A 22,471-nucleotide genomic window follows, 5' to 3' on the forward strand; every position below is an offset into this window, starting at 1 on the left:
TGTGTTTATGTGAGCCAGCAAGACCACTTCCTGTCGGGATGTGTGGTCTAGCAGGGGAGCAACGGATCATGACCAGAAGTCACAAGTTTCTGCTGGAATCGACCATTTCAGGGTTTGTATGTGAGGTAATGCGAGTCCACTGGCGCTGCGTGATGCATTAAAGTATCCATGGCCCGATTGGTCAGAGAAATGATTAATACCACACATTCAATAAATTCAGTGTTTGTATTTGCAACTTAGCTTTTAGAGTTCAAAACAAATTCCCAACATCAGGCCTCCAATACTCTTCATCCGCCTCTTCAGCCTCATTTCCACTCCCCGATATTTCCCTGCCTTCAGCTCGCTAAAAGAAACATTGTTCACAATTTCCAATGGCGAAAACAAGAATTAACTTGTAAAGTAAGGAAAATCGCAACCTCCCTACCATCACATGAGGCCTCAAGCGTTTTCATATGATGTTTTTATAGTTTTACCATTTTGTTTCTAGGTACACACAGCAGAACGGCCGGACAACAAGACGTCAGACGTCGTAGGCTCAAAACAATAAAAATATGTCAAAAAAATGTAATCATAAACGCAAAATATGCATAATTGACCTGTGTGAAGTTGGCCTCCCAACCTTCTTCAAATCAGACAAAAATGGTGTCAAAGGTTTGTGAAGCAACATTTTTTGTTTGTGCTGCTTTGGCTTTGAAGACGTTAATGAAAGTTTAAAGGTCAAAAGATCAACCAGCACTACCCCCCCCCTTTAAAAGGACCTTTAAAATTTTATTAATATCTTTAAAGCCAAAGCAACACAAACAAAAATTTTGTCTGATTTGAAGAAGTGGGGAGGAGGAAAGGGCTGGTTGACCTTTAATGACCTCTGGAAAAATTTCTTAATATCTTCAAAAATGATAGCGGCACAAACGGAAACTTTTGCTGCACAAACGTTTATACTTCACTGAGGTCTCCAACATTATTTGTGATAAACTGGGGGAAAAAAAGAAAAACGGCTTATACCAGTTTATTTTCAGCAATATTTTTCTCCTTAGCTTTTGTCCTGAAAGGCCAGACCTAGCTGACTGGCTACCAGTAGCCTCAACTGCCTCAAGATGCGGAACGTTACGAAGACGTCGACGCACGACTCAAACTTTTGCCTGGCAGAAGTCCTGCTAGAAAACAAAACTACATATATGAATGTACGAGATTAGTCCTGACAAAACAAATTTAAAGACCTGCGGTTAACGTATTTAAGACCAACATACATTTTTTAAATGAATCAAGACATTTTAAGGCTCTAATTTGAGATGCATGAATTTAAGATTTTTTTAATGATGCGTAAGTAGTATTGCCATTTTTCCAAGGTACGGTGAATGACCTCAGAGTTTATATAAACTATGAATGAAAGTGAGTTCAAACAAGTAGATCCATCTGTTTCCCCTAAAAACTATTCCCAGTGACATTCCCATAAATACAACAATCTGTACAAACTACAATCTGTCTTTATCAGGAAGAGCTTGAAGGATGTCAAAGGAAAAGCCGTGTTTTTCTTTTGGACTCTTATTGTTCCTGACACACCGTGTGGTACATGACTCAGTGAAGACCAAAACCAAATGATGCAACCAGGAAGGAAAACTTTGAATCGAGGATGAACCTTGCAACATCCGCCACAGCTGTGTTCGGAAGGGAGCTTCCCGTCATTTGCCAACAAAATACAAAGAAATGTGTTGCTTTCAAAGGAACTGACTCTATGAAAGACACTTTGAAAACCGCATTGTTGGTTAAAAAAAAACAACAACAAAAAACGTAACACTTTATTTGAGGGGGTGCTCATAAGACTGACATGACACTGTCATAAACATGAAAGAGTCTTTATGAATTAAGTACAGTCCAATGTTTCAGGAGGCTTTCAATGGCAGAAACGGTCATTTTCAGCTGTGAACCGATCAGTGGCCCTCTCCAGACTTGTTGCTGTGCACTTCTTTCAGCTGGCTGAAAGAAGGCTCCTACACCTTTCGTTCATTTACATCAGTTCAGTCGTTTGGAAATATTTCCAGTAGAGGTGTGCCGATCGATCGGTCACCGATCATAATCGGACGATTTTCGTGAAAAAGTGCATGATCGGTGATCGGCGATCATTGGCTCTTGTTGCCGATACCAATCACCTGCATCTCATTTCGCAGCCTGCCTGTGCAGCTGGTCTCCTCTTTCCTTCACTCTGCGCAAACGCGCAGCAACAAATTCTAAGCGATGTGGAACTATAACGCACTGAGTGAATGGGGAAGTTTGTGTGTTGCGGCGGAAAATTGAAGCACGTCAAAATGCATCAACACAACAAAGCTAATATGGCATAAAAACTACTTGACGGAGTTTGGCTACATCGAGGCTCACTGCAGTAAAAAAGACATATGGAGGATCAGATAGCAGGTAAAGCAGCGCACAGCTACAAACACTCACCCGGATTAGCATGACGGTCAGAAAGCTAAACAAATAACCCGCAAAATTATTTAAGTCTTCGAGCAGCGGTGTAAGACGCTGGTTCTGTTCTCGCTGTTGAACCGCTGCTACGCGCTACAGGTAGGAATATTTCACAGACGAAGCGCCGCTTCTGCTCCACCTGGTAGTGACTCTCACACCGAACCTCTGCTTAAAGCTGCAGCATCTAACCTAAAAAAATACATTTTACATACGTATTAAAACTTTCGTTGTCCTAATATGAGACAGATAATCTCTGAAAACATAATCGATCTCCTCCCTGCTCTGCATAATTACTCCGCTTAGTCAGAAACAGCCAATCAGAACTAGCAGTAATCAGCTAGCCGCCATGCTATCAGTAAGTTTTCATTCARTAACTCTGGATTGTTTATTGTAATGGAACCTGTATTTGCCTTTGAATGTTAAGTTTTATACTTGAATTTTTTTGGCAATGTTGAGAGGTTTTATTTTGGCTCTTTGCATTATTTAACCTCTTCAGAGCCTTCATATGTTATCAGTCTGTTAAAGATAGTATTACCGATAGCAGTAAAATTTGCAGAATGCCTGTTTTGTTTAGTTTTCTTCTTGGAAAAAGTTATTAAAAACAAGTTTTTGTCTAAATTAAAGTGAATTCATGGTTCCTTTTTCCACATAATGTAACCGGTAGTGTTTATGATAAAATAATAATAATAATAATAATAATAATAATAATAATAATAATAATAATAATAATAATAATAATAATTATGTGATCGGTATCGGTGATCGGTATCGGTGATCGGCCCTCATGGGTGATCGGTATCGGCAGGAAAAAACCTGATCGGCACATCTCTAATTCCAAGTCATGGAAAACATGCAGACTTACATTATTCAAATACTAGCAGCAACACCAATCATTCTTATTAAAGAAGGATTAAGCAGCCGACTGCAGGCTAGTTACCCCGGCAGCCAGGCTGACTCACTAATCACCTAAAACGAACTTGCTACATAACATTCTGCACAATCAACATGGTTAGCCTGTTCAGAGTTAAACAACCTACTTCTAAATTTAGCAGATATTTATCAGGCTGACACAGGAAAATTCAAATGGCAATAAATAAATGGCGCGAGTGTCAAAAACAAATACAGTGTAATCACACAATTTTACCGAATGCAAAAATCTCCAGCTTTAGAAAAAGAAGTTCAGCTCATTCTTAAAATCAGTTATTTTTCTAAAGTTTTACTTCTTGGCCTCTGTGCATCTCAAGATATCACTGAGTTCAAAGCTTAGCTGTGGCAGCAGCTGGAGGTTCGCCAGCCCGTTTGTGCTTACGCGCCGCATTCGGGCAGCTTTTCCGTCTTGGCATCTTCACACGAGAATCTGTACGTTCCACATAGCAGATTCACAGGATGCCTGCCTGGCCACCGCATGTGTCACTGTCAGTTTAAAGTCAGAAAGCATACCATTAGAGCTGAAGACGGCTCTAATAACGCCACAGCTAATGAGGAGGGGAGCCTTAAAAAGGCAGAACAAGAGCCACAAAGCAGCAGGAAAGACAGGATTACACAACCGATGGCAGATCATAAAGAATGAAGGATTATCTCTAAAGCCTTCAGACTTAGACGTCTGATCGTTTTCCTGCGAGGATGAGGATTACTTAGATGGTAATTTTGAAAAAAAAAAACTTGCCAGCTAATGGCTACCTGGAATTAAAGTATGTCACTGTGAATCAGCATGAACAAACTTAGATTTCTTGCCCTGAAATGTTACCTCAACCTCCCCCTCACGTCACCTTCACAGACAAAAGAGCGACCTTATCCATATAAGCTTATAAATGCAGGAGATTTAAAACAAATCGGGAAAAATCCTCATTTTACAATAGCGAGATAAAACGTTGTTTTTTTCCACTAATGTGCTACAGAGGAAGTAATTTGCGTAAAATATTTTTTAAATAGTTGAAATATTCATTCCAATTTAGTTCATTTCAGGACACGAAAAACATTCGCAACAGATCTATCACCGTCAACAACGGTACTTATGGCTCCAGAGACAAATCCTTCGATAAGCTACCTCCACCTTTTCGCAAGTACACCTTTCAAGGTGGCCACATTTGTGCAATGAAGCAGCCATTGTGAGAGAGAGTGATATCTTGGCCTCCAAACCCATGTCTCCTGCCATCGTGTTAACTGGGAAACATGGGAGATGGACGATACAGCGAATACCTTAAACAACCAGGTGCTGATGTAAATCATTAAATTAAAATTTCACTGTCTGATTTATTTGAAAGCCCACTGCTGTCTTGGAAACAACTTTTGATCAGAGAATCAGACTCAGGCTTCACTGTAATTATCCTCCAATTAGTCATACAGGCTGAAAGCGGTGAGGATCACCTGGAGGCTACACGCTGCGGAGTAAGACTGAAACAAACAAACAAAACAAAATGGATCAAGCACAGGAAAGCAGGCTGGTATGTGAGCCTCCCGTCTCCTGGAGTGGAACGGATCGTGTAGATGTATTTTACTAGCTTTGCACAACGATACCACAACTATGCGTCGTGACATTCCCCCAAATCCTTTCATTCCCACTCTCTGAGTTAATGTTCCTTCGTCTGACAGCAGGACATTGACTCCTTTACCTCCTCCTGCCACATCCTCTAGTTCTCCTCACGAGTTATCTTTGTTTACGAAATGTACAGATAGAAGGGAGGTTGGTATCAGCCACTGACCTGTTAGAGTATCATCTCTGGGAAGAAGAATGGGCTGGGAGGTTTGCCGATCTACTGGCTGTCTGCTGGAGCGAGCAGGCCTGTCACTTCAACGTTACGGAATGGCTATTATCGTATCAATGATCATTTATCGTGATAAGAATTTTGATGCATTGTTGTAATGAATTCCAACTGATGCTTGAAACCCCCCCAAGCATGTCCATATTGTCAGGATAATTAGCTTTACCATTTTCTCCACTGTTTGTTCAATGAAAGTATCGATAAATGTGAAAACATTTGAAAATATGATTAAATGAAGTTGGTGTGCGCAGTTTAGTGACAAAAACCTAATTTCTTTATAAGACTGGTGACCTGAAGAAGCATGTTACAAATGGGAATGTTTTTCAAGAGCAGTGTTTTGGTGCGTTCACACCAAATGGGTTTTGTGTGTCTGGTTTACATTCAAAGTCTATGTATTTGGAGGTGCGTCGAGTGCCCGTAATGGCTCATTTCGAGCATCTAGCGCAGCGCAATTTGAAGGGTCTGACCCATCAAGCACGTCCGCCAAATAGGCTGGCAACGGAAAACGTCAAAAGCAATTTTAACGCATCTACCGCGACTCTACATRAACTTTGAATGTAAACCAGATGTGCTTGACACTCAAAACGCTTTTGGTGTGAACGCACCATCAAGCATCTGCATTCAAAGTGCACATGCGTCGAACTTGAAGCGTCGGACAAGTTTTTAACACGTGTAATGCGTTTGGTGTGAACGCACCATTTGTGTTTGTGGGGCTATGATTGCTGTGACACACAGTAACAGCCATATATTAACCTAAAAAAATAAGAAATAATTCTCCTTGTCAGTTTTATTGTTTTCACAGCAGTACCACAAAATATCATGATAAACCTATAAGTCCATATCGCCCACTCCTACTTCAGCTCTTAGATCACAGCAGAATCCAGTTGTGGGTCGTCGGGTTTCGCGCTCTGCCCCGGTAAGGCTTTCAAGTCCCCCTCTCTGTTTAACCAATCACAAATCCTTCCCTCCTTCACAGCAGGCTCGTCTCAAATCCGCTGTTTAAAAATGAGCGCAGAGGGATATTTCCACGTTTATAAGGAAAGAGCTGCAGATTTATGGCCAGTAAGTGGATAGAGTCGAACAACATAAAGCACTCGGAGGAAATAACTCGTCACAGAAAATGAGACAACATGTGAATCTTATTAACAACCCACATCGCTTATGTCTTTACCAGAACGCAATGGCAGAAATGACCCATCCTAGATTTCCAGGGGGGAAAAAAAAAGGATCTGATGATCCAATCTGCTCTTTAAAAGCATAACTGGAATGTTAAAAAAGGACTAAATTTGGGGTTATATCTACTGTTTGATTGTTTAAGTCTGGCGTTTTCCAGCTGTGTTATTTATTTTTTTGCCTGTTCTGATCTGGTCTCCCTTGGCCTTCTATCCGTCTTTGTCCCCACGCTCTGTTATTTTTCCCTGCAGTCTGTGTGAACCCATCCGTTTCTAATCCCTATCCTGTACGGGTGAATGAAAACCTCAGCGTTCATTTGTCCAATTCTTTGTTTGTGGTCCAGTAGAGGGTGTCTCCCTCTCCTCCCCCCAACCCGGACCTGCACGCCCCATCCAGAACCCCACCTTCCAACACAGTTTCAGCTTCATCCTGTCACTCTCCTCCTTCCCGTCCACTAATCCATCTTTCACCTCCTCAGTTCTCCTCAGGACTCGCACTTTCTTGCTGAGCGAAGGACAGAGCGGTCTCCTGGCAGCTGTCCACCCTCCTGCTTGGGAGGAAAAATAAACAAAGTGTGCACATGTTCCTGAGGAATTTTAATGACTTCCATATCTCTGGCTTCATTACCTGCCAAAACCCCAGGCAGCACGAGTGAAACGGCGGACTCTCAATGAGGCGGCGCAGCGGCACTCGTGACCACCTTTGTGAACCTGAGCCAAAACGTCTCCCTCGGGGCTCCAAGCAGCTTTCCAAGAGTGTTTTCACACCCGATAGTCCGGTAGACTCGATTTGATCAGAGATAAAAATGGTCAGAGATCATTTGTTACATTTTCAGCTCCCGAGGTTCGCTTTCACACCGCACCGTGTCAAATGACCCAAACCATTTGGAAAACCTGTCTCCCCTAATCGCCTGTGGAGGAACTGCACCAAGGACTACAGAGGGAAACTTAGAAAGGCCTGACCACAACTTCCTTCTTTGCAAAATGTAAACAAAACTGAAGTAGAAGCAGATTTTAGGATTTCTCTCGTCGTTGGTAAAAGACCACGAAGCATTTCTTCTTCTAGCAATAGACTTGTGCGTTTATTTGGTTGTATTTACCCAGAATGCTCTCCGCTATAGTCCGCTTCCTGCTTTTGGAGTGGTCACTGGTCTGCTCACATTCACATACGCGTTTGAACCTCACAAGAGTTCACTTCAACCAAACCGAGATCTTGGTTTATAGGCGGTCCAGAGTTCGCTTCAAGCTGAGTGGAATGTAAAAAAAATTTTTTTTTCTTTCAGATCTGTGAATTCGTCACACGGAAGTGAAGAAGTGACAGCAGACTGAGCTGACAACTCTTCCCAAGCTCCAGTATAAGCTGTTATAATGTACATAGTCACTGAAATGCTTAAAATGAAGAGGCACAGGAAGGCAAGATAAGAAGATATTTAAAAATATAACTAAGATGTGGGGATATGTCTGTGATTTACTTTAGAGACTGTCAGCAGACTGCAGTAAGACCAACCTGAGAACAACCAGGTTGTTTTATCCTTCAGAGAGTTCCATCTCCATCTGTAATGGAAAATGTAGGAAATACTGGCAGCCATTTCCAAATTCTTTCTGGAATACTAATTCCTAGCAATGCTGCACTAACCAGGTTAATCACCGATACAAGTCGCTAAAGAGCCGTTTTGCTGAAACTTCTTTCTCACACATCAGCTGCTACATCTAAACAATAAAAAGTATTGTCTCTAATTATAAAATTGTTTTAATTACATTTTCCTTCATTATCGTTCATAAAGAAAAATCAAACTTGACGCAACTCTGCATCGGCAGGTCAAAGTTGAGCAAAAACAGGAAATCAGAGTTCAGAACTAAAACTCAGATTGGGTCCTTCAAAATATTATCACTAATTTAAAGCTTTTTAAGAACTATATTTTCAACATATAAGACTGTAAGTAAGGATACAGTAATTTGACATAAAATATGTACATATCTGTCTGTATTTGACTTGGTTACAAATAACAATCTATATGAAAGACTGACGCTCTATAAACTCTGGTGTCCAGCAGATGCTAGTAATAAAATCCCAACCGAGAGCGTATTTTAATAAGGTCATGACCTGCAGGCTGCCAGGCCCCACCAGGGAGACCTGACCTGGGGAAGACACAGGAGGTTGATGGAGGTTTCTGTCAGGACCTCATGCGAGGTCATAAATCAGGGGGAATTACTTCTGTCAGACTAAATACAGACACATATATGAAAGAGAGTGCCAAACAACTTACCCAACAACATATAAATCACTCCATAATGTATGTATACACCTGTCTATATACACCTGCTTGATTATAAGAACTATTCATCTAGCAGTAAGATTGTGCCGCTTCCATGTATTTTACCCTTTGCCTGGCAGCTCATTGCAATCATTAGCAGCACATAACAAAAATCAGACGTTGTGTTTTATTGCGGGCGTGTCAGTGGTTGGGAGCACCCAGCCCACTGGCGGGACCAGTGTTTAGATTTAAGATCTCCTCTGTAATGTTTTATTTTCCCCCCTCAACCCAGCACCAGCTGCAGAGGAAATGACAATGGAAGAGGGGGGGAAAAAAAAAAAAAAAGACATTCATAACATCTCCTCCCACTAAAAATCCAACTCCCTCTCGCTCGTTTCTTCCCCTCATCTATGAAAAATTTATATATTTTTTTTCCATGTGCAACGTCTCCATAAACCCACTCACCTCCCAACCCACGAAAACGTCTAAATCCACACTTCTCTTTGGTTCGTCTGAACGTCGTAACCCTTGACCCGTGAAATTTATACGTTGTTCGGTTTTCTGACACACTCGTGCGGGTTTGGTTTCATCACGCTTTTCCTTCTCTGGACCCAATTTTCTCTTCTGCTAGAAGAGTCGCGGATGTGGCCTCTTCAAAGGGACTCAGAATGATTTGTGGAGATTTGGGGCGTGGGGACCACATTAAATTTGTATAAAAAAAATAAATAAATAAAAAAAAATTGATTTTATGCCTGAAAAGCAATCAAAAGCTCTAGTTGTACTATAGCAGGCAAAAATAATCAAATGTTGGGACAGTATTGATGCCAATTAGTAGTCAATTAGTAACGAAAACCCAGATCAGAAAGCACATGGATGCACATCTGTCATGTCATCTTGTGGTTGTGGGGAAGATGGAGAGATTAGAGGTCGGACTGAGATTTGGCAACAGTCCCAATGTCAACTTCATTCTTGGATCAGATGTTTGGCTGGTGGGTCTATAAATCCGATCTGGACTTATTGGTCCCGTGTTGCTGCAGGTAATATTTTGGCTGATTTTATTGTGGAAGTTTAGACTTGGAGCTGAAAAAATGCACATTTCCACATTAAAATACAAGGTAAATTCCATATAAACAGATGTTTTATGTTACAATGGGTAAATGAGTATTGAACACAATATTTTCCTGAGTTTACAACAATCCACTAATCCACACATCTATAAATCAAAGAAAACTCATTCACTAATAAAAAATAATAATAAAAAAAAACTGATATGAAAATTTGGGCCGATCTTTATATCTGATATTATTGCTGTTTGGGTCAATAACTGATATTTACCAATGTGATACATGTTAAATCAAGTCACATTTAAGATTTTTTCAGAGCGTTTCAATGCCACCTTGAAATAAAGCTAAGACAGGATGAAAAAAAATACAAACATACGAATTGGTTGGGAGATTCTGCTATATTTACAATCAATCATAGCATGAAACTTCTGGGGTTTGTTTTGTGGCTCTTGGTAGTGGCTTTGTGTTTCTCTCTGCTCTGCCCTTTTCACACAGAATGCACCTAGCATGGGTTGGTAACAGAAGTGAGCCAGGGGTGAAAACTAACAACGTCCAGCCAACTGGCAAGAAAGCTGCCTTTGCCGAAAAGGCAGCTAGCTAGGCTAGCAAGGATAGCAACTAGTTACAGATAGCCTTAACCTCGTCGAGTCACAGAACGCAGTGAAGATGTCTGTGCGCGACTTAAACTTATGTCTGACAGAAAACTACATAAACCAGAATATAGAAGCTGAAATAGTCCTTCCATGACAATCTTATGCTACATCTCTATCAGTGCAGTAAACAAACAAATATCACTTGGCCAACCCCTCTGCTTCCAAACACATACACAAAGCCTTCACATTTTTCACCCCAGTACTCCAGTTTCTTCTCACAATGCAACATTTAATTTAGGTTTCATTTTCAGAATGAACATTCTGAACCGACCTTTCCTGAATGACGTGAGCTGCAATAAAAAAAGAGACAAAACAAATAAAATGTGAACCATGAGCTCATATTTCGTCTATTTTTCTACCAGCTGTTTTGCTCTCATGGAATGACTCTTAAAATAAATAAATTAAATAAAACAGCAGTGGTGGAAATTTTCTCCACTTTTGTAACTAGGTTTGGTTTAAGCCAAACGTCAACCGCAGATGGTTCAGAGATGAGCTCTTCTTCACCACTGATGTAATTCCCCCGATGGAACAGGGACGTCAAACCAAAGTATCTACGCACTGAGGCCTACTTATTTATCTCTTCTGGACAGTTTAAACCCCAGCTCTGACTTTGTAAATGACTTCCAGGCTTTAGTTAAGTAGAAAAGGAGATACTATAAAGAAAACTCTATAAATCAGACTTAACATCTGACAAGAGACAAAAGCTCTTATGCTGATTGATGAAGATACTGGTTTGGGAGGAAAAATTGTGGCTGATCCCAGGAATACAACCGTAATGTGTAATTTGTTGCGGTAGCGCCTTGCAAAAGTATTCATAGTGCTTCAAGGTTTTCACGTTTATCTACATTACAGCCACAATGTCTGACCCAAGTAAGATTTTATGTGAAAGACCAACACAAAGCAGTCCATCCTTTTGAATTGGGGAGATAACATGATTTTTAATAAGAAAATCTGAATATTATGTTAGATGCACATACAGCCTGGTAAAAACCAGCTCTTTGCTCAACGCTTTGCTTCGCATACACCGTTCACAACTACTTTTTCTTCTGTTTGCTGATTAGCCTGGTTGAAATTCTAGTGGAGTAATCCATTTCAATGGGAGGAAATCCAGGCGTAGCAGTGAAGAGAGATTAGAATCAAATAGAAAGGCCAGGGGTGACTTTGGAGGAGCTGCAGAGATTAACAGCTCAAGTGGGAGAAGTTGCTGATATGACAAAAATAAAAAATCTGACAAAGAATAAAATTATTAAAATAAAGCTGTGTGATAAAAATTCTATATTTTTGCAGGGTTTTGTAACCGGATGTTACTGCTAACTTTTTTCTCTTTTTTTTTTTTTTTTTTTTTTGCAGTAATCACACTTTAAAGTTTGTTCAGTAACTATTATTAGATTTCGGCAAGTTTTTGCATGAATACGCCATACAAGTAGTCTTGAGATGATCGTTTTTAAATATTTTTCTCCAAGGATACAAGCTTAAATACCTTACAGTAGATGAACCATCACTGTTTAGATGCGTTCGTCTCCAAACCCCCTTTTTTATCGAGTGCCTGGAGGGAATTGAGAAATTAGCACTCATTCAGGGCATTTGAAATAAATTATAGTAAAAGTCAATGAGCTGTTAAACATAAAAATGCTCATAAAACACCTTTCAAACTGTTCGTTCCCGTTTTAGCGCCAACCGCAGACAGAGTGGAACAGGAATGGCATCGCTTTGATGCTGAGTGATACAGCAGAACTAAATCCTGGCTCACTTTTTAAAAAAAGGTTTGAAATTTGGACCCTTTAAAGAGCTTATCTGGTCTAATGACAGTCCCAGTGATTCAACTCAACAAGTAAAGCTGAAAACACTGCATAAATGTAGAACTTAACAGAAATGTAGCTAAATGTACTCGCTCGTGCAAATATCACAGGGTTAGAGATGAAATTCTAAAAATATTTTTGCTACGTGCTCTTAGTTTATATCCTCTCTCTGCAGCCGTTTTCAAAATCTAAATATATATCCTATGACTAAAACTAGCAGCTTGGTCTGGATTCACTGCCACTTTCAAGCTCCCAAAGCACAGAGTATTTTGTTTACATCTTTAGAGTTATTAGTACATACACAGGAAGTTTTAAAAAAAAATCTGTGGTTGATCGAACCTCTAAAAATGAAATGTATTGTTGAATTCTTTCCCCATCAGCTGATGAGTTCATTTGCTGGAATCTGTTTTTAGAAACCAAAAGTTTGATCCCAGGAGCCTGGAAAAGCTGCACATATCCCTGGATTTTCATCAAGAAGCTTAAATTCATTGCTGCAGAAGTAGGAAGCCAGACAATTACCTCATCTTATTATGTAGAAGTTTATGCAGCACTTACTGTGTGACGAAACGCAATAAATTACATAAATACAAAATTAAACTAATGTCGATGTTTGAAGTATAACATTAGCCAACTGGTTTGAATAAACCTTGGAAGAGTATGAGACAGCAATTGCTATGGGGAGGATTTGTTCAAATATAACTTTTTTCCAATTCATTCATTCATGCCAATAAAAACCCTGAAAAATTATTTGAATAGCAACACTGCATACAGTAACCTGGGAAATTATAAAGATTACTCAGGTAATCTTCACAATTTTCATTATTCCCTTTTTTTTTTTTTTTTTTACAATGTTTACATCAACATTGCTGATTATTGTTTTGATCAGCGTTTGGGCCAATGATGACTATATCTAAATAAATTCACTCTGAGCAGACTCCTACAGGAGGATGAGGTTTGTTGAGGTCAATTCATCACATTTGTTTTTGCAGTACGCAAAGCACTAAAAACCCCCCATAAAATCTGACTGAAGAAAGTCGCACGCACACACACTTCAGATCCAATGTTCACCCTTTTGAAAGTTGTTTTGTTTAATGATCTAAAAGTTGAAAAAATCTGAACTCTTGTTCCAGTCTCTCTCTCCATTTAGGACCCGTTTGGTTTAACTCAACACCAAGATCAGCAGTTTAATCAGATGCTAATCAAAGTCATCAAACCAAATCACCCATCCCATGAAGTGAAACGACCCACCAGGTGACTCTCTGCTGTGTTGGTAGTTTTGAATGACAAATCCCAGGTTTATGAAGGTGTGATTTATGTGTTCACCGTCACCTCTGTGTACATTGGATACATGCACACAGAGCCGGTGGTTGGAGATGACGCTATAGAAAGCAAAATCAAGTCCAGCTGGTGCAGACAGCTGGAAACCATGGCGATTACATAATGATGGGATGGCAAGCCAGGAAACGACGCAACATACAAATAACCACAGCCTCAGTGCTTATAACCAGGCCTAATAAGTACAACTCTGGAGAAAAGGAAAAAAAAGTGTTTAGGCAACATCTCTTTAAAAGATACCAAGTAATCCTGACTTCTTGAAATGAAAAACTTGAAAGGAACTGATTTAAAATTTTTGCACAAACTAAACCGTAAGCACTAATAATTGGAAACATGAAGAAAAGAAACCGGAGAGGCACTAAAGTTGATTTAGACACGACCGTATTTCACAAAAAATATGAAATATTTGCTTGGCCCCTCAGCCGGGAGAGAGCACATTCTGACTTTAAGGACGTTATCAAAATGATAAGAGCTGGAGTGAAATAAGTCGGAGAGAAAACGTGTCTGAATTCTCATCTCAAACCTCCTGACCCGAGAGCAGGCATGTGGAGTTAAGATTTGTGGGGATAGCGCAGAACCTCGGGAGATGAAATCGAGACCAGCGCGACTGCAAATCATTTAGCCCGAAGCAGCAGCGTCTTTTCTTTTCTTTTTTTTTTACTTTTTCAAGAGCTCAGCACGCAAAGTCATTCATGAAACAATGTGGAACCCTCAGAGGAGAGCAAACAAAGCCTGCAGCAAGGGTCCTGCTTTTATTGCTTCTCTGGAAGAAAAAAACGAGCTGCACAAATATTTGATTAAACGAGCTGAAATTTGTGAAAGCGCGAGGCCGTCACCATGCCGACGAGTGCAAGATTCAGGGTGAATCTTGAAGTTAATTTTGACTAAAAGATGTATGAGGTTGTGTCACTGACATGAGCCACTGACTTATCAGAGCAGATGTCAGACTTTATTTGAAAGCAGCCAGGGAAGAACGCCAGCTGTGCTAACTAGGAGAAAAAACAACAACCAAAAGATAAGAGGTAACATACAAGTTTATAAACCGAATCCATTAGGAAAACACAATATTGCAATAATAGTGTCGAAAATTAAAACCTGCTTTGCAATTAACCCACATTTCCCTCACTTATTAGCAATTAACACGATGAACCTTGCCTCCGAATCAAAGCTTTATAGAAGATTCAAATCAGACGTGAATCAAAACAAAATTGAAAGTTAATACAACTTACACTATTGTAGCCAACCGAATCCACGGACATCACAACAAATTGGTATATCACCAAAAAGTTAGAATATATAGGTTTTTTGGGAGCCCTTCAAATAAGTTTGTGATATATTTCAAGAATTTGTTTGTGCTAAATTTTGGTCACGAAAGCTAAGAGCTGGTAAAAGCCCAAAAACACAATGTGAGGCGTTGCTGATATTAATCCTCAACGCAGCCATTCAGGGTCCTACCCCCTTTTCTTGATGCCAAATTTCTGTCTAAAACTGGAAATAAAGGACACCAGTACGACAAAAACCTAAAAAACAAACAAACTGTGCAATAAAATTACATAATGTTACAATAAAAACTAATGAAACAATTCACTTTTCTATGATATTTCAAGCCATCAAGATGCACCTTCCGGATTCAACAGATAAACATTGTTAAGTTTGAATTTGGGTATGAATCAGAACCGACCCGCCACAGGATGTGCAGAGAGCTTCGGCGCAAGCAGAAATCTTACTCCACACCTTAAAAAACAGCTCCGGCACAAACAAGATTCAACTGGGCCCCAGAATCTGCAGATTGTTACAGCTTCGAGTCAGATCACCGCAGCAGAGAGTTAAGGCTGAGTGTTGAAGTCAGAAATGCTTGATCTGAAACGGTTCCAGTGATTTCTTTACATTCTAAAGAGGGGCCTTCAAGCAGCACTGAAATTGTTATGAAAAACACTCCAAGCAATACACTGCAACAAAAAAAGGGTAATTATGAGAAGGCATAATGGGGGTCATGGAAATAAATAAAACCACAAACCTCCGCATCGGTCAGATGATTAGACTGCCATTAAAGGGGATCTTTTATGGGGGGGAGGAGGAGAAAACAACAGTCAAAAATAAACTGGCACCTCATAAAAGTCTCCTTATCCCTACTCTGTCAGCGGCAAACAACAGCTTTGGAAATGAGGCACTTCTTCTATGCAGCACTTCCCTTTCTGTGCCAGCAGTTAAAAGTTGGGACAGCAGCCAAGCAGCTCCAGTTATCTCTGACGATAAACGCATATTTTATGACATGTACAAGACAGAACACAGGTAACAACTCATCTCTTATGGGTGAGGGATAGAGGGATAAAGCACCAGCCACCACACACACACACACACACACACACACACACACACACACACACACATACACACACACACACACACACAATTCTCTGCAACCCCCCGCCACCTTCCCAGAAGCATGCTGACACTTGAGAAGGCGGCACCTCTCATATGCAGAGCGAAAGCCATTCAAAGCTCCCAGCGCTATTCTTCTCCACAGTAAAAGAACTCAATCTGAAAGGAGAGAAAAATGGCCTCTGCTGCACTGAAGAAAACTGAACTTAAAAAAAAACACACACACACACACACAGCAGAAACTCCTATAAAGTTACCATAGTGACCGAGGAGGCTTCATTTCAGAGATAAAAATCAATGAGCTCATCTTTAACACTGCCTGTCTAGAAGATAACCACGACGAGCGTGGAAAGTTGAGCTACGGCAGCCCTGACAGATGACGAACAACAACAGCATTCATTCATTCATCCATCCATTCATTCAGACTATGGCAGAGAAAAGGGCGCCGTCCATGTTCCCAGCAGCTGTTAAAAGTGGGGGAATTTGCCGAACAAACCTGCAGGACGGCCAAACAGAGTGTTCCTCCTCAGCTGTGATCCACCTGCAGTGCAGCGAGTCCTCGTTCTAACACGCCTCTCCCATTCAGCCAGAACTCTGTGCAAAACTGTTGCTGCCCTCTTTCCCTTTTTGCGCTCCTCCCACTGTTTTTTTTTAACCCTCCTTTTAGCGCTCTCTCTCTTTCTCCTCCCTCTAAACACCGGCAGCCTCCGTTGGTATGTCACGACGGTATCTGCAGCAGGCACTGCAATGGACTGGTCAGCACGCTGGGGGGAGAGAAGGGGGACAATTGAGAGGGAAAAAGGGGGGAGGGGTGATTTAAATTCACACATGCATCACACAGTGTGAGGTGACAGGGCTTTTTTCTCCCCTTTTCTTTTTTTGTTTAGACTGGCCTGATGAAGGTGTCAAGTGTGGCTCTTTTTTTGTTGTTGTTTAAAACCTCTGTGCTCCTTGAGGTTCTTCAACTATGAGCAAAGAGGTTCATGGTGGCAGAAAAAGATGAGAATAATTAGAGTAAATTAGAAATGTTTTCCTGTAGTTTATCATCCTCCTCTTGCAGAGTTAACTTCAAATTCCCAGTTCAGTCAGGGTGGGTGTTGATGTCTTTTTGTTGTTGCAGTCATAATGTTACTGGTTTTGCAGCACTTTTTCAAAAAGTTGCTGTCAATGTTGTGGATTTTTCAAGCTTCATTTGTGGCATTCCAAAAAAACTGAACCCCCCCCCCAAAAAAATATGGTATATTAGCATAGCTGATATTTCAAGAAGGTACTTGAAAATGTTATCTGCACTTAACACCCTTACTGCAAATAAGATGATGTCCTGACGAGTTTATTAGAGTGCAAAAGAAGAAATCCATATTGGTCATTCAAGTTAACATGAACTGTATACACAGTAATTATCAAATCTAGTTATACATCTAAAAAAAAAATTAAAAAGGTAAATGTTATCATTTAGCGTCACACATTCTTTCATCTTGCAGATTTGGCTTTCAAGAGTTGTGAGACAGGAAGTTAAATAAGGAGGAGGCTAAGAGGATTGGTCAAAATTCAGTTGAGTACCAATGATTGGAACTGAAGAAAATATTAACGTGATTGGTCAGATTTGCGTAAAAGCTGCAATGACTCGAGAAGTCTGCGCAAATTGTGCGAATGACAAGTGAATTTGCTTTAATAATCAGGATTGCAACTTCCTGTACAGACTGATTATTATTTTTTATATTAATATAAATGGTTAGTTCTTTGTTAAATAATCAGTGAATAAAACATTTGAAAACTTCTTATAACTGCAATACAGTTTTTTTTGTTTTGTTTTTTTGCTTGTTTCCACTGTTGTTTTTTATGCTTTGTCCTACTTCTTTGTCTGTCAAAGAGGATAAAAATGAAATCCAAAGTCTGTTGCTGAAAGCTGACATTACATCAAATGTAACAGATTTGGTGTTTAACTGCAGAGGTCCAACCAAATTCCACTTCTACCCACTGAGCTTGTGCACTCCCTCCGATTTATGCGGTCTTTCATCACTGAGACTTCAACTGAATGCAATGGACTGAAGCCAAGGATTTAATTGTTTACGCAAGATGAGACATGCAATTATTAAAAAGGTCAGTGAAGAAATGAACTGGAATCTGACCTACAGGCTAAAATTGAAGTAAATCCTCTCTGAATCTTTAATTGCCGATTCTTGTGCAAACGTTTTCATCTAGGGAGTCGAACCATGAATTTATAGGTGACCAACACGGGCAACAATTAGAACCAAAACAATATCCCCACTGCCCGTAACGAAGAGCAGCTCCAAGAAATTCAGCGATCTGAGCCTGTATCAGTTCACAATCACTCAATCAGGAAGAAAAAGTGGGGATTACTGAAGACACGCCATCACTGGTGTGCTGCATAACCGGCTGTTAGCGTCTTAGAGGCAGGGATTCCCTGCTAGCTCGGTTTGTCCGTGAGGTAAATGTGGTTTTATGTTTGTCAAGCTGCGTCTGGGAGAAGAGGATCAATCTTTCATCAACCCTGAAAGCAAGTGAATCTCCCACGCTGGAAACTATTTGCGAGGAGCTGCGGTGTGTTGAAGCTCAACCAGAATGAATGCCTTGTCATAAGTAATTTGTAGTTAGCAAGTAACAGTTTAGGTTCGCAAAAAAAAAAAAAAGAAAAAATAAATATCCCCAGAAAGCCGTTTTTAATGCAAGACACATAAATCTATTAAATGGCATATGGACACAAAAACAAGCCTTGCAGATATTTTCTCAGAGCGTCTAACCAGGCCCGTAAGACGGAGCATACCTGTCCCAGAATAAACCTCACCATCTGGCCTTCTGCAGCATAGCTGGAGCTGGATGCCTAGTCTAACTTTAGCACATATTTTTGTGAAATTATGCAGAGGCTCGGCAGCCTCTGTGGGTTATGAAGGGATGTACATGTCTATTATTTAATACTGGGATTGCCTGTTGTAAATTTTTCGCAATAATTCCATTAAGAAGAGAAAGACGTAAAGTAAGTCCCATTAGAAAAGGCAAATGAGATCTTTTCAAAATTCAAAATCTAAACTTAAATGACACACTCCACTTTTTTTTCTGTTTTTCTTTTTGGTTGTGTTGAGGTCTGTAATTTATGACGTTTCTATTAATTTTTCTGACCAAAATATGACAGCCACATAGGATTCACATTGGTGTTGATAGCTATGTTTCCATCCAACTGTCATGTGAAGTTTGAGCGGATTTTTAAAATGTCACAAAATGGGGAAGAAAAAAAAAAAAAAAAAGGCAAACTAGGGTTATTTGCATCAACACCTTGCAATTTTGTCACATGTTGACACTGAAATAAATAAGATGTAGAAGTTGCAAACTATCATGAATCAGGCATCTCCAAAAAAATAGAGTCCTGGTATATGTGCTGGAGGTTTGGATTTTTTATTGTCCTTTAGTGAATAAACTTTTTTTCGGGGGGGTAAAGCTAAAAACTAACTCAAGCGAACGGAAAAAAAAAAAACTTTCGTTGTAAAACTGAGGAAGTTATTTTGAATTTCTCTGTCAACCTTTTCTAATGTGATGCTTCAAAATCTGCATACACATACTTTCATGGCAACATGGTTATCTGTATTGGCTTGACTGGATCAATATTTTCCATCTGAGCGTCAAAGTGACACGGTGCTTAACTGCCAATTTCTTGTAGATACAAGAAACCCAGAAAACACAACTCTTTCAGAGAAGCAGCTTGCCACAATTTGTGACCTTGGCTTGCTGCAAACCCCAGGCCACCAAACGTCGACATAATCCACATCAGCTGGCTGAGGTAGGACTCATCGCAAGCAGTATGTGAGGAAGCCAATTACCAATTACAGACCATGCCTGTCTGTCTGTGATACCGCTGCCTCCTTCCCAGATGTGCTGAACATCTTCTCTGCCCAGTTTGGGTTAAGATGTGATGAACAGCTGGTCACGGTTCTCCCAGACATTTTTAATATGTCCCTGAACACCACTGTCACGACAGTTTTTCCACGTTGACCATCGTCCTGTTGCCCATACTTATGAAATGCTTCAAGCGACTCGTCAAGAGGAACATAAAGTCAAAGCGTTCACCCTCACTGGAGCCTCTGCAGTCATCGTCCGAACCACCCGTCGAACCACGGCCCTGTGAGATCTGGTGACGAGCGACTGCTACTCAGACTTCAACTCAGAATTTCAAACCGTCATTCCCCACCATCTGACGGGGAATCTAACTCTGTCAGACCTGAACACCTGCCCCTGCAATCGGGTCCTGCTCAGTAATGGTAAAAACACTTTCAACTCCATCAGACGGCGTGCTGGAACCTCTCAGGTCTGTGCACTCGGCACACTGCTGTTCAAGCTGACGACCACCGACTGTGCAGTGGTCCACGCCTCCAACCGCATCATCACATTTGCTGATGAATCAACTGCTGTGGCTCTCGTCAGCAGTAAAGATGACATAGCGATCAAAGAGGAGGTGCAACACTTAACCGACTGGTATAAACCCAACGTCTCTAAATGTTGACAGAACTAAAGAGGGGAACCTTTCACCAGTTGGTAAGCTGGAGAAAACCTAATTCACTTATCAAACTTATCAAATAACTGAGAATATTTATATTTATTTATCAGTAAGACTCTGTGCATACATTTGCACGGCACTCGGTCACTTTTGCAAATCACACATTTTCCTCTTTACTGTTCATCTCCGAGCGCAGCGGCAGTCAGTTGCATATTTTGTTGTTTTACTGTTATGATGCATCAGCATTAAGTTTGCATTCTGAGCTTAGCTCTAATTTTAGATTCAGGCTTAGTTTTTAGTTCATATTTGTCTCTGTCTGTAGCACCGCGCTCCTGAAGACTATCGTTTCATTCCAATTTTACTTCTTATAAAAGAAGGCGAGTCACTATGACGTAATTTCATTGGGGAGTCCTTGATGGTTTGTGAGCGACAGAAAATAGGATGTTCAATTTGATTTCCACTTTTGACAAATCTTTGAATGTAAGACAGCTGTATTTGATTTGATAAATCAATTCAAGAAAAGCTTGTTTACATTATTATGTCTTACACTTGATCGGGTTTTAATTTGGTGCGGTTCTCCACATAGGACCAAAAAACAGCCCTGAAAGTTTCTTGGACATAATCAGCGGTTCTTTCCACTGGTGCATGTGAGTAATTTTCAGCATTGCTTAATCAAAAACATAAAGAGTAGTGCCAAGAGAAATACACACACACATTCACACACCAAGCTGCAGCATCAAAGTACAGAACATTTATTCCTCAGGATCTGTTTCTATTTAACAAGAACAAAACATGCATGAATACATACATCGGTACCCCTTCACACAACACATAGATACACACACACACACACACACACACACACGCACACACACACACCCACGTTCTCCACGTAGAAACGATCTGCATGCAGACTGAATCAATCCTATTCACTAAGCTTGCAAATGCTGACGTAAGCTAAAATCCCCTAAAAACCCCCAGAGCTACTGCTAGGATTCACCTGCAGCCGCCTGCATTGGCCTGCTGGATAGTGTCCAGTTCTGGAAACAAAACATGACTTGGCAAAAAAAAGAACAGCAGTGTCTGTTAAAGCAGTTGGTTTATTATGTTAAATCATTGTGTTTGTTTTACAGCTTAAAAAAAAAAAAAAAAAAACCCCACATGTGGTCAGACTACAAAGATAAAGCAGCCAGAGCAGAGGACGTAATGAAATCTACCTCTCACTGCTGGCTAAGAAATAAAAGTAAATTACACCCACATTTGACATCTAACATTGAGAACAGATGCTCTAGAAAAAACTCAAATTAATGTCGCTTTAACTCTCGTTTTAAAGAAAACTGTGCTAAAACACCAACTACTAATAGAAAAATACTTAAAAACTCATTTCAGTTTGCATCTTTTATTGCGTCTGATACCAACCATGTGTTGGATGTATCAAAAAACAATTAAAGTTGCGCAATGCTAAGAAATAAACCCTTTCTGCTGCATCTCATAATTATTCTTTAACTCAGGATGTTCCACCAAAAGCTTCACATTAACTCTTCAGTACTCTGCCATACAGAGGAGTTATAATAAATTCAATGACAGTAAGATACCCAGAGCTTGTGACTGTAAGACAGGCACTAACAGATTTATACCAATAAATCTGGTAGTTTTGTGGTTGAAGTTTGACTCTGCATTATATCCAATGCAGAGTCAAACTTCTACATTGGATATAATGCAGACGTTTATCTGGTCATATCTGGTTATCTAGGAGACCATGTGAAAGCAGAACTAAGTACAACATCACAGAAATCCACTAGTTCTTATTCAGTACTGCAACATTTATACTTGAAACACTTGGTAAAGTTAACACTGAGGATGAGCACAATGGACAATGTCCACCATGGAGGACAAGGTTGGAAGCCAATTATCAGAACTTAAAGGGAATACCCAAGAAACAGAAAAATATTTAACAACAGGCTCTGAAAACTGCTAAAGACTACAAGGATTGGCTGACCAGCCAAAGTTACACGAGAGACCAACAAACTGTTTGCTCTCCATCACATCAGCTAAGGTGTGTGCACTGTGGCAGAAACTGAC

General features: G+C 40.2%; 1 protein-coding gene across 2 annotated transcripts in view; it reads right to left on the minus strand.

The window, feature by feature from the left end:
* add3a (adducin 3 (gamma) a) overlaps positions 1–22,471 on the minus strand; it is a 113,434-nt gene that overhangs the window by 67,892 nt on the left and 23,071 nt on the right. Inside the window, exon 1 of one of the 2 annotated variants that reach the window (XM_017305458.1) lies at positions 16,379–16,572. The exons of the other annotated variant lie outside the window; for it this stretch is intronic. The gene's annotated coding sequence lies outside the window, so the exon portion shown is untranslated. Of the gene's footprint in view, positions 1–16,378; positions 16,573–22,471 lie in introns of those variants that run through there. 2 annotated transcript variants of the gene reach the window in all.

This window comes from Poecilia reticulata, linkage group LG1 (assembly GCF_000633615.1).
Source record: "Poecilia reticulata strain Guanapo linkage group LG1, Guppy_female_1.0+MT, whole genome shotgun sequence".
Classification (NCBI taxonomy): domain Eukaryota; kingdom Metazoa; phylum Chordata; class Actinopteri; order Cyprinodontiformes; family Poeciliidae; genus Poecilia; species Poecilia reticulata.